The sequence below is a fragment of the Pantherophis guttatus genome, chromosome 5 (genome assembly GCF_059756535.1).
Source record: "Pantherophis guttatus breed Tessera chromosome 5, ASM5975653v1, whole genome shotgun sequence".
Taxonomy (NCBI): Eukaryota; Metazoa; Chordata; class Lepidosauria; order Squamata; family Colubridae; genus Pantherophis; species Pantherophis guttatus.
The window spans coordinates 22613102-22623642 of NC_142067.1; the positions used below are offsets into that span (position 1 = coordinate 22613102).

At 38.5% G+C, this 10541-nt stretch overlaps 1 long non-coding RNA gene across 1 annotated transcript; it reads right to left on the reverse strand.

Annotated features, from left to right (window-relative positions):
- Window positions 1-279: 279 nt before the first annotated feature.
- On the reverse strand, window positions 280-9214 carry LOC148113302 (uncharacterized). Its single transcript, XR_015728289.1, has 3 exons — window positions 9107-9214; window positions 4809-4993; window positions 280-637 (listed from the first exon to the last, which is right to left on the reverse strand). It is a non-coding gene; the product is annotated as an uncharacterized LOC148113302 (long non-coding RNA).
- Between the last annotated feature and the right edge of the window lie 1327 nt (window positions 9215-10541).

The window sequence follows — 10541 nt, forward strand, 5'->3', positions numbered from 1 at the left end:
TCCTCAGCTGACACTTTCTAATATCACAAGCAATTCTTGTACACTTTTCCATAGGTACATTAAGCAACCAAGGGGACTTCATTTACCCTTCTCTTACTCTATTGTAAATCCACTGAAGTAAATCCACTGAAGTTATAAATAATGATAATACACTCCTTAGTCTACAACATTAGCAAACCATTCCATTTATTTTCAGACATGCTTTAATTCCATCCCTCATGAGTGTTTATAATCAGCAATGTTTATTTATTTATTTATTAGTTCAATTTATATGCCGCCCTCCTCCAAAGACTCAGGGAGGCTTACAATACACTTATAGCAATAGGCTTCCTTATTTTGTACATACCTGTTTATTAGGGCTTTTGGCCCCTCCATAAGCGGTGTTTCTACAAAGTCAGCTTATTGCCCCCACAATCCGGGTCCTCAATTTACCTACCTCGGAAGGATGGAAGGCTGAGTCAACCTTGAGCCTGGTGAGATTTGAACTCGCACTAATTGTAGGCAGCTGGCAGCTAAGTGCTACATAACAGCACTTAGTCCGCTGCACCACCAAGGCTCTTGTATGTTCCATGCCAAAGTCACATAATTCAGTCTTCAGTCTTCTGTTCATAATTCAGTCTTCATATTTCTCACTGACCTGGTAAAAGCAAAAATATCTGATATGTGCATTCTTTGCCGAGCATGAAGTCATTCTATCTTACTTAATTTTGCTTACTGTCTTTTCTCCAATTAACAGATATGAAGACAGGGGTGAGAGCCCCTTTTTTCTTGCAAAAGCCAGATTAACTCAAGGGTAACAATGATCTTAACCAAGGGATGAATTGTTTGTGTGAAGAAGGTTTTTGAAATTAGCCCAAATTAGCCCAAATTAGGCAACAGATTGTCTACTCCTGATATTTGACATTCTTGCGGCACTAAATAATGGCACTCAGTACTTCTCTAATAATGTTTCTACTTGCGTACTTACCAGCTGATCTGTTTTATTGTTATTAATTGTTATTAATTTTTAATCTATTTACCTGTAAGAAACACCTTTATTGCCTTACTTGGAACTCCATTTCTTTTAACAGATTCTGTCAGCATGCACTATCGTGACTCACTATTATTATTCTATTGTAAGAGACCAGCCCTTAGAACACCCATGTTTTTGACCTCATTCATAAACCTCTTAATGAGTTTTAACATGCATACAAATGTGTTAAAAAGATCTGCCTTACAGCTCTAGGGAAGGACTAAATGCCCATTCTCTCAACAATCCTTTTCAGGCCAACACTTCTCAAAGAAAATCATTTGGCTTAACTGTGGTGCCATCTGAACAGATGCACAGAAACACGTTAGAATTTTTACGTTTGTCTGAATGTTTCTTGAAGTTCTCTCCACCAATGTAAAATGAGAAATTAGAAAAGATTCCTTTAGCTGTTCTGCAAAGTAACTATTGCATTCACATTATGATTACACACATAAAGTTAATGCACAATGCAGTTTGTTTCTGGGTTATAATGATGCAAAAACACACCCATCATTTCTTAGTAAAAGTGTCAGTAACTTTTTCAAGTGGCTGACGTTATTTTGCAATCTTGAGAAATAACCTGGTGCCACAAAATAAACTACTTTTTAATGTCCCCAATTTCACAAGCTCCTACTTGATCTCATAAAAGGAATGATGAAATCTTGAGCTGATGTGGGTTTTTCCCTCAAAATCTTGCTGAATCGTTTCTGAAAAACGCCACAACCATCAAATTTAAAAATATTTATTTTTATAATAAATATTATAATCCAATAAATGTTATTATTTTTAATATTTCTACCAGCATGCTTCTAACAAGCTGTTCTAATCATAACTAGCTTTGCTCTGACAAAGTGCTTTATGCCACAGGGTCTCCTCATCAAGGTGAGACACAACACAGTTTTCCTCAACAAGCCTCTTGGCCTCATCTTAGAAGTTCCTTCAGTGATTCCAACTGTTGGAAGAAGCTTCTGTACATATAGAAGTCTCTTTAATACTTTTGGATCTGCCAAAAGAGCCTCAGGACAGCAATGAAATGAAGCTGCTTCAAAGGGTGCTCCACACAAACCTTCACTGAAGCAACACACTCCTTTGAAGCTTTGCACAAATACATATAAAGTATTTTGAATAAGTGGAGCTGGCCAGGTAATTGACCAAAAGTATTAAGAAAACACACAACAGCAGTAGAACATGTGGGGATTCCTGCTCAGCAGCTGCTGACTAAAGGTAGAATTATTAATGACTTTCTTTCATGAATATATAATTCAAGGCCATGTTTTGAAATGTTCAGGTACATAGTTATAATTACTGCATTGTACAATGTGTTTGATCTTCCTATATCACTTTGAAGTAATAGCTTTTGGCAGCTTGGTTAAAGCCATTTTCTAAATTAATTTGGATTATTTCTTTTCTGGGACAGTTCTTGAAATCTCTGTAAGCAAAGAGAGAGATCCAAAACTACTTCCAACAGATCATCCTTCCTATTTCCCAGGTTATCGGATTCCATAACTGAAAGAAAGCAGGGTGTGCTGGTTAAATTTTCAGGACACTACAAGGAGAAGCACATTTACTTCTGTAAAATGACATCTGCTTAAAATTTGCCCTTTCCGGCCAAGAGATGAGATGTCTCAGCCAATCAGTGTTCAACATCTGCCTAGCAATTCCCTCAGTTTCACACCAAACAAAAACCCTACAACAAAAGCAAACACATTGCTAGTGTTGTGTCTATACAGCACCATAACGGTAGCATACTTCTTAGCATGAAATCTTTGATCCCCTGAATTCATTCTTGCAAGCCAACTGTCAGGCTGGGGGACCAGAAACTGAAAAGAAGGCCAAGCTCCCATGGAAGGAGGGGGAGGATTTGCCGTACTTCTGATTTCTTGCAGTTGGAAATTTCCCATTTGCCCCAAACTTTGCAACTGAGGGAAAAGGAAGCCAAGATCTCCAGTTGCCAACTGATGGTACCAACTAATCCATGGGACACAATCCATTTGGTATCTAATAAAAAAGGCAAAGAAGTCCCTGAAGATTTTATCTCATTGCTGATTGTAGAGCGTACAGACTGTAGGGGTGTCAAACTCAAGGCCTGGGGGCCAGATTCAGCCCGCGGAGTGCTTAGATCTGGCCCGTGGGGCTGTCCTGGAAATAGCGAAGGACCCGCCCACAGTGTTTCTGCCAGCAAAAATGGAGCTTGTGAGGGCCGTGCATGCCTCCCCCCAAGCTCCATTTTTGCTGGCAGCGGGTTGCAGGAGGCCATCGCAACTGAAAATGGAGCTTGGGAGCCCGTTTTCACTGGCAGAGTACTTGGGCCACCACAGGTGCCCCCCAACACAAGTGATGTCATACTGGCCACGCCCATTCCATCCCCCCAAGGTAAAACATAACCCTGATGCGCCCTCAATGAAATCAAGTTTGACACCCCTGCTATAGAGGATGGTGCTCATCTCCATTTTAAGGCCATTGAGCCAGTGCTATCCACCCTAAAATTTGGTCTAGAAGTGAATTGCTTGCAGGATTGTTTAATTCAATTTTTCAACCTAGCATAGTTATATTGGGATGACTCTCAGAATTCCCTGGCAACATATCTTACTGCCAATCAGTGGTTCTGGAAGTCCAATGCATCTGGAAAATACCCAATTAGAAAAGGCTACATTATCTAATAATGAAAAATACTGTAAAGCAAACAGGGATTCTTTACAAAAACTAGTTTGGCTCTGTTAATGGAGCAACTGCATTCAATCTAGTAAAAGAGGGCAGTACAGGAGGAATCCAGATGATATAGCTGAAAAAACCACATTCATAGAATCTGAAGCAAGAAATGATTAACTTGTCATGTAGTGATGTGGAAAGTGTTCCAGTAAAAATGTGGTTTTAAGTGGGAAACTGGAAATGGGAAAAAAACCCAACCAATATCATATGAACTGCTCTTTGACACTACAAATTGAGTCATGATGGGCTCATGGGACTTTTTTCATTTTTTTAATCCATGTAAAATTGAAATGGGTGGCAACACATTTTAAATTCTTTTGGCTTTTATGCCGGGATGACTAAGAAGAGGCAAATCTTGTAGTGAAAGTTCTTTGACTTTGTCTTAAGGTTGTTCCAGGTGAACAAACATTTCCCCTCCCAACTTCTTGGATCCAGATACAAATTCACCAAGATTGATTAATGCTGTTCTGTTTTCAATTCTACTCAAACATTAGAATGGCATGAGTGTGAGCATATTTATATGACTTTCAAAGAATAACCATCAAATCAGGAGATGGGACATGGAATGAACCAAGAATGCCCTTCAAAGAGAGAACAAATTGTCCTTCAATCTAAAGGTAGCAAGAATAGTTGCATATGGAGTAATATACTCTGGATTGGAATGGTATTTCCTCATCCATGGATTTACAATGCCACTGGCACAAAATCTGTGTCAAAATTGTTAGCAGTTTTAATTGCAACAACTGTATATCTCATTAGTAGTGAGGTATATCTTTGTTTGAAAGATCTAGAAGATGTTAAAGTCTCCCAGTTGTATTACAAGTGCAGCTGCCAAGAATCCCATCTCAATCCCATTCCAGGAATCCCAAACAAACACAACTAACAATCCGATTTCATCTTAAAAATCTAATACATTTTATGTATTATATCCATTTGTACCAGAATTCTTTAAATAGCATAAATTGTTCTTAGTTTTGGAGAAAAAAAATATTATAATTTAGCCTCTATTTACCACAAAACTACATATTAATTAGGATTCAGTGTATATCATATCAAAAGAGTCAAACTGTAGATATTTCTCAAGCCATACCATATGTGCATCAATTTTGAGGGAGATGGGCAGTTCAACAATGTGAAAAAATAAATAGATGAATACATTTTCGTTTTTTCTTTTCAAATCCCACACTTATAAAATAATCTTTTCATTCTTGTGAGATCGATGCCCCCCTTTTTTTTGCTTGACAGTATATTCACTTGCAAGATGGCTTGTGGTATCTACATGAAAGACAAAAATAATATAATTATAACACATCCTTTTAATAATGGGTTGAAAGAAGCATAATTAATGTTTTCATATTGTGTATAGGTTTCAGTGGCATCTACAGATGCCTTTTCAAAGTGTGGACTTACCTACTCTTAAAGAATCGTAATCTTAAAAAAATATCTATATAAAAAAAGAACTGACACCAGGCATTGATTAGACATGATATACCAAAAGAGATCAAATTGTTCTGGGCAAAAGAACAATTAGTTCTTGGTGGTCTGGTGATGACTCTCAGTCACTTTTAGCAGAGCCTGACATTAAACACATGTGGCTTTGACATTTGTAATAAAATATACATAGGTTTCACACCAACTAAAGATATCTTTATTGAGTAATCATATATATTTCAATCAATCATAAAAATAATATATGTTGAAATTCCAATAAATCAAACCAACAATATAATTTGATATATAAATGTAAAATTCAAAACCTAACAGGGAACAAAACTGCATAATCCAAAAGTATAGATGTTAGATACTTACAATAGGAAAAATGGGTCCAAAAACCATAAAAATGCTTCAGAAATCTAGGTAAAGGTAAAGGTTCCTCTCACACATATGTGCTAGTAGTTCCCGACTTTAGGGGGCGGTGCTCATCTCCATTTCAAAGCCGAAGAGCCAACACTGTCTGAAGACGTCTCCATGGTCATGTGGCCGGCATGACTAAATGCCAAAGGCGCACAGAACGCACGCTGTTACTTTCCCACCAAAGGTGGTCCCTATTTTTCTACTTGCATTTTTTACGTGCTTTTGAACTGCTAGGTTGGCAGAAGCTGGGACAAGTAACGGGAGCTCACCCCATTACACGGCACTAGGGATTCGAACCACTGAACTGCCGACCTTTCAATCGACAAGCTCAGCATCTTAGCCACTAAGCCACCTCGTCACTAAATCTAAATCTAGATTTAAAACTAAATCTAGGAGAAAAACTTTAAACTGCTGTCCGAAAAATAGCCTGGCAAATTCCCCATAGAACAGCATTTCCACACCAATGAGGGGTACTTCTAAGAAAGCTTTTCCTCTTATTGGTCTTGTGGGGAACGGGGACTTTTGTGGATTTTTAAAGATGTGGGCATATGTAGCTAGGATAAGATCCTCCAGCGAATATTGAGGCCCCGAGCCATGAAAAGCTTTGAATATTATATCCTCCAGCAAATATTGAGACCCAGAGCCATGAAAAGCTTTGAATATTATATCCTGTACTTTCAGTTGGGACTTGAAAGAAATCAATACCACATAACATGATATTGTTAAAATAGCTAATCACAGGTAAAACTCTTGCAGCTGTATTTTGTAAAATCTAAAAGGTATTTCAAAGCATACCCACCCACAGAGCACTATCATAATCCAAACAGGTTACTTCTAAGGAACTTCACAGCAAAAAAAAAGAAAGAAAGAAAAAATTAAAAAAAAAACTAATTCGAAGCAAAGATGAAACAAAATTAAAAACTCTTTCAATAACTTGCTGAAAGTTTATTGAATGAAGAGTTCATTGGTCTCATTAAGGAATGGAGTTACACATTCTAGGTTCAAATTTCATGTTGATGGCACTGTACAACATGAAAATCTTTAATTTCCAGATCACCTTGGTATAAAAGAGGTGTAGTATAATAGTTCATATTTATTTTAAATTAAATAAAACAAATAAACTACCTTTCAAATTTAGCAACATACCCAGCAAATTTCTTAGCCAATTAATCAAGAAAAGTTACATTATTTTTACTAGCCAGGTTGCAGTAAGAATATGGTACTTAAGAAAAGTATATAATGAAAGAAGAGTTATGTTAAGAGTAAGTGGACAAGGAGAGCTATGTTAAGAGTAAGTAGATGAGTAAGGTACAGTATAGGGACAGAATACAAAAGTGAACGACTGGTGTGAAAGATTATGAGTATGAAGTAGGAGCTACTTGCAGAACAAATAGGGAATACTGCATGGTTGAGTCAAAGAAGATAAAAGAGAAAGTAGTAGTTGAATGGAGCTAAGATCCTCAAAAAGAGAAATGTAAAGAACAAAATACACTATTTAAAATGATGTACGGATATGGTGAAAACAAAAATAATTTGCAAAAATATAAAGATAAGCAGCAGTATACTGAATAGTATTGGAGTAAATCAGTCTTAGTTATTCTTCCCTGTTTTTAATCTCACACCTTCAATTTATTTGGTCTATTATTTTGTTTCTGTATTCTGCATACAGGGAATAGTGTGATAAGGCTATGTGCATATGTGCATATAAAGAGATGCGGTAGCTCAGTGGCTAAGATGCTGAGCTTGTCGATCAAAAGTTCGGCAGTTCAACGGTTCAATTTTCTAGTGCTGCATAACGGGGTGAACTCCCGTTACTTGTCCCAGCTTCTGCCAACCTAGCAGTTCGAAAGCACGTAAAAAATGCAAGTGGGAAAATAGGGACCACCTTTGGTGGAAAGGCGTTTGGCGGAAACACCTTTGGTGTTTAGTCATGCCGGCCACATGACCACAGAGACATCTTCGGACAGCGCTGGTTCTTTGGTTTTGAAACGGAGATGAGCACCGCCCCCTAGAGTTGGAAACGACTAGCACATATGGGCGAGGGGAACCTTTACCTTTATATGTGCATACACAAAGCAGACAAGCTTGCTTTACCAGTTGGGAAACGTTTCCCTATTTAAAACAGATTCTTAATCATGAAAGGTGACCAGCCAAAGTGGTATTTGCAATCACATGATAAGAACAGATCAGGTTAATTAGATTTAGGAAAATTGTTTTATTTATACGCCAACAGGAGGTTTCTTCTCAATTTTCATGGAGCCTTGCCTTTTAATAAAAGCTCTATACGGGGCAAACTCTGAGAATTTATCTCTGATTATTAGAAGTTGACGATGTTCAAGAAATTAAATCAATCAGCTAAAACGGAAGCTTGCAGGATTAGCCCCAGAGTTGGGTTGCCTTTCCCCCATTGCACTGCCAATTAGTCAGACTCCAAACATGATTGCCCTAGACTAATTCTATACCTTTAGCAGATGTTTGGGATGCAAAAATCAGCAGCTTTTCATAGTCCCAGAGCTAAATCAGATCAAAGTTTTGCAAACAGGACAATTAACTTAGGGGTTAGCACTTCTATGTTATTTCTCTTTTTTCAAAAGGCCAAAAATCCTGCTCAACAAAATACTAGTTGCTTATCTTTGGAGGTTGCATAAGAAGGGGAAAACCTGTCTTTATCAACAAGTACTCTTACACTGCATTCAAACCTACAATTACATTTTAAAATATAGAGCACTGAAAAAGGGGAAAATGTTTATTTTTAGCTTTCCAACATTTCCAACAGTTCTGAAGTAGCACCCAGTCTTCGATAATTCCTATATTCGATAAAAATATATTAGGAGCTGCCTCCCATTCATCATAGGGGAAAGCACTTGAGGGAATTGCCACTGTGAAGAAAGGCAAATATAACTTGAGCCTCTAGAGCAGGGCTGTCAAACTCCCGGCCCGCAGACCAGATGCATCACCCGCTGGCCACGCCCATGCCCAGTTTAGCGAAGGGGAAAAAAGTCCTGATACGTCACGTGATGCCGCCATGATGACATGAGTTTGACACCCATGCTCTAGAGCAAGGGTGTCAAACTGGCAGCCTGCGGGCCAGATTGCATCACACACAGGGCACGCCCATGCCAGCTCCGCGAATGGGGAAAATGTCACAAAACGCCACGCGATGGCAACATGACAGGGCAAGTTTGACACCTGTGCTCTAGAGTAGAAGACTGGAGATTTCAAGTTCTGTCAGAAATCCTCATTCTTACATTTAGCACTTGCCTTCACTTTTAACATAATGCCAATTGACATTATCTTCAAGAGGACATTTTATCTGGAATCTTTAATTTGTGAGAGAAGTAGTAATCTTATCCTGAGCTTGTTGTTATTGTTGTTAGTCACGAAGTCATGTCCGACCCATCGCAATCCCATGGACAATGTTCCTCCAGGCCTTCCTGTCTTCTACCATCCCCCGGAGTCCATTTAAGCTCACACCGACTGCTTCAATGACTCCATCCAGCCACCTCATTCTCTGTCATCCCCTTCTTTTTTTACCATCAATCGGTCTCAGCATTAGGCTCTTCTCCAGTGAGTCCTTCCTTCTCATTAGGTAGTACTAGCCCTCTGTTCCTCCCCAGTAGCATCTTGGACACCTTCCGACCTGAGGGGTCATCTTCCAGCGTCATATCTACCATGTGGTAAATAAAAGGTCAAAATGCAAGAGATGAATTAATTTCTATAATGCACTAAAGGTGCTTTTTCAAAAGGCAACTGAAGTTTGTTTTTCCTTGAAGACGTTCACTTCCCATCCAAAAAGCTTTTACAGTTCTGAAAAACTGAAAAAGATTCTTGGATGAGAAGCAAATAGTCTTCAAGGAAAATCCCATTTCTCTAATAGGGAAGGCAATCTGACAGATACCCTTTTGAAAAAGCACCTTTGGGACAACCATGACCTGGATGACTGAGAATCTCCATAAATTTCTGTAATGCTTTTTCCTGAAGAGGTATGTGTCTAAAGCCGGGGTGTCAAACTCAAGGCCCGGGGGCCGGATGTGACCCATGGGGTGTTTAGATCTGGCTCGCTGGGATGCCCTGGAAACAGCAAAGGACCAGCCAGTGGTGCCTCTGCCAGCAAAAATGGAGCTCAGTAGGGCCACATGCAGCCTTCCTGACCTCCATTTTCGCTGATAGAGGGCTGCAGAAGGCCATCATGGCTGAAAACGGAGCTCAGGAGCCTGTTTTCACTGGCAGAGTGCTCGAGCCACCACAGGCGCCCCTGACACGAGTGACGTCAAGCTGGCCATGCCCACCCTAGCCACACCCACCTACCCTACCTCACCACGAGGTCAAACACAACCCTGATGCGGCCCTCAATGAAATTGAGTTTGACACCCCTGGTCTAAAGGAATCAGTTCTTCCTTGGGAGAGAAATTAATCTCACAATAAATAAATAAAATTAATATTTATTCTTAGAAAGTGAATAAAACATAACCCACACAGCCCTTTCAACTTTAAACATTAAAATGCATATATTTAACATAGGAAAATAAGAATTATAAAACTGCCTAGAGTACAGGAAAGCAGCAGCTTGGTTAAAAAAAAATAAAAAGTAGAAAATATTACTATCTGGATAGACAAAAGGTTGGTCCTGATCTTCTAAGAATTGCTATGGAGCTCTGAAAAGATAATGAGAAAAATACTAAGAAACTATTACAAATTATTATTACAAATAAGATTCTAAATAAAAACAAAGTCTTCATTATTTTGTCTTCATTCAAGCCTGTATTATGATTCCAGACTATATAAAACCCAATTTTCTAGCTTATATATCATGATAGAGAAAAGTAGACATAGTATTATAAACAATAAGTAGAAACCCTAACGCCAAATTTCTTTTTTCTTTTTCTACAGACATAGAATCCTCTACACACAAAAAATCGTCTACTTCCTTCTTCCAAAACTTCCTTTTTTCTTGGGTTCAAAATTTTAA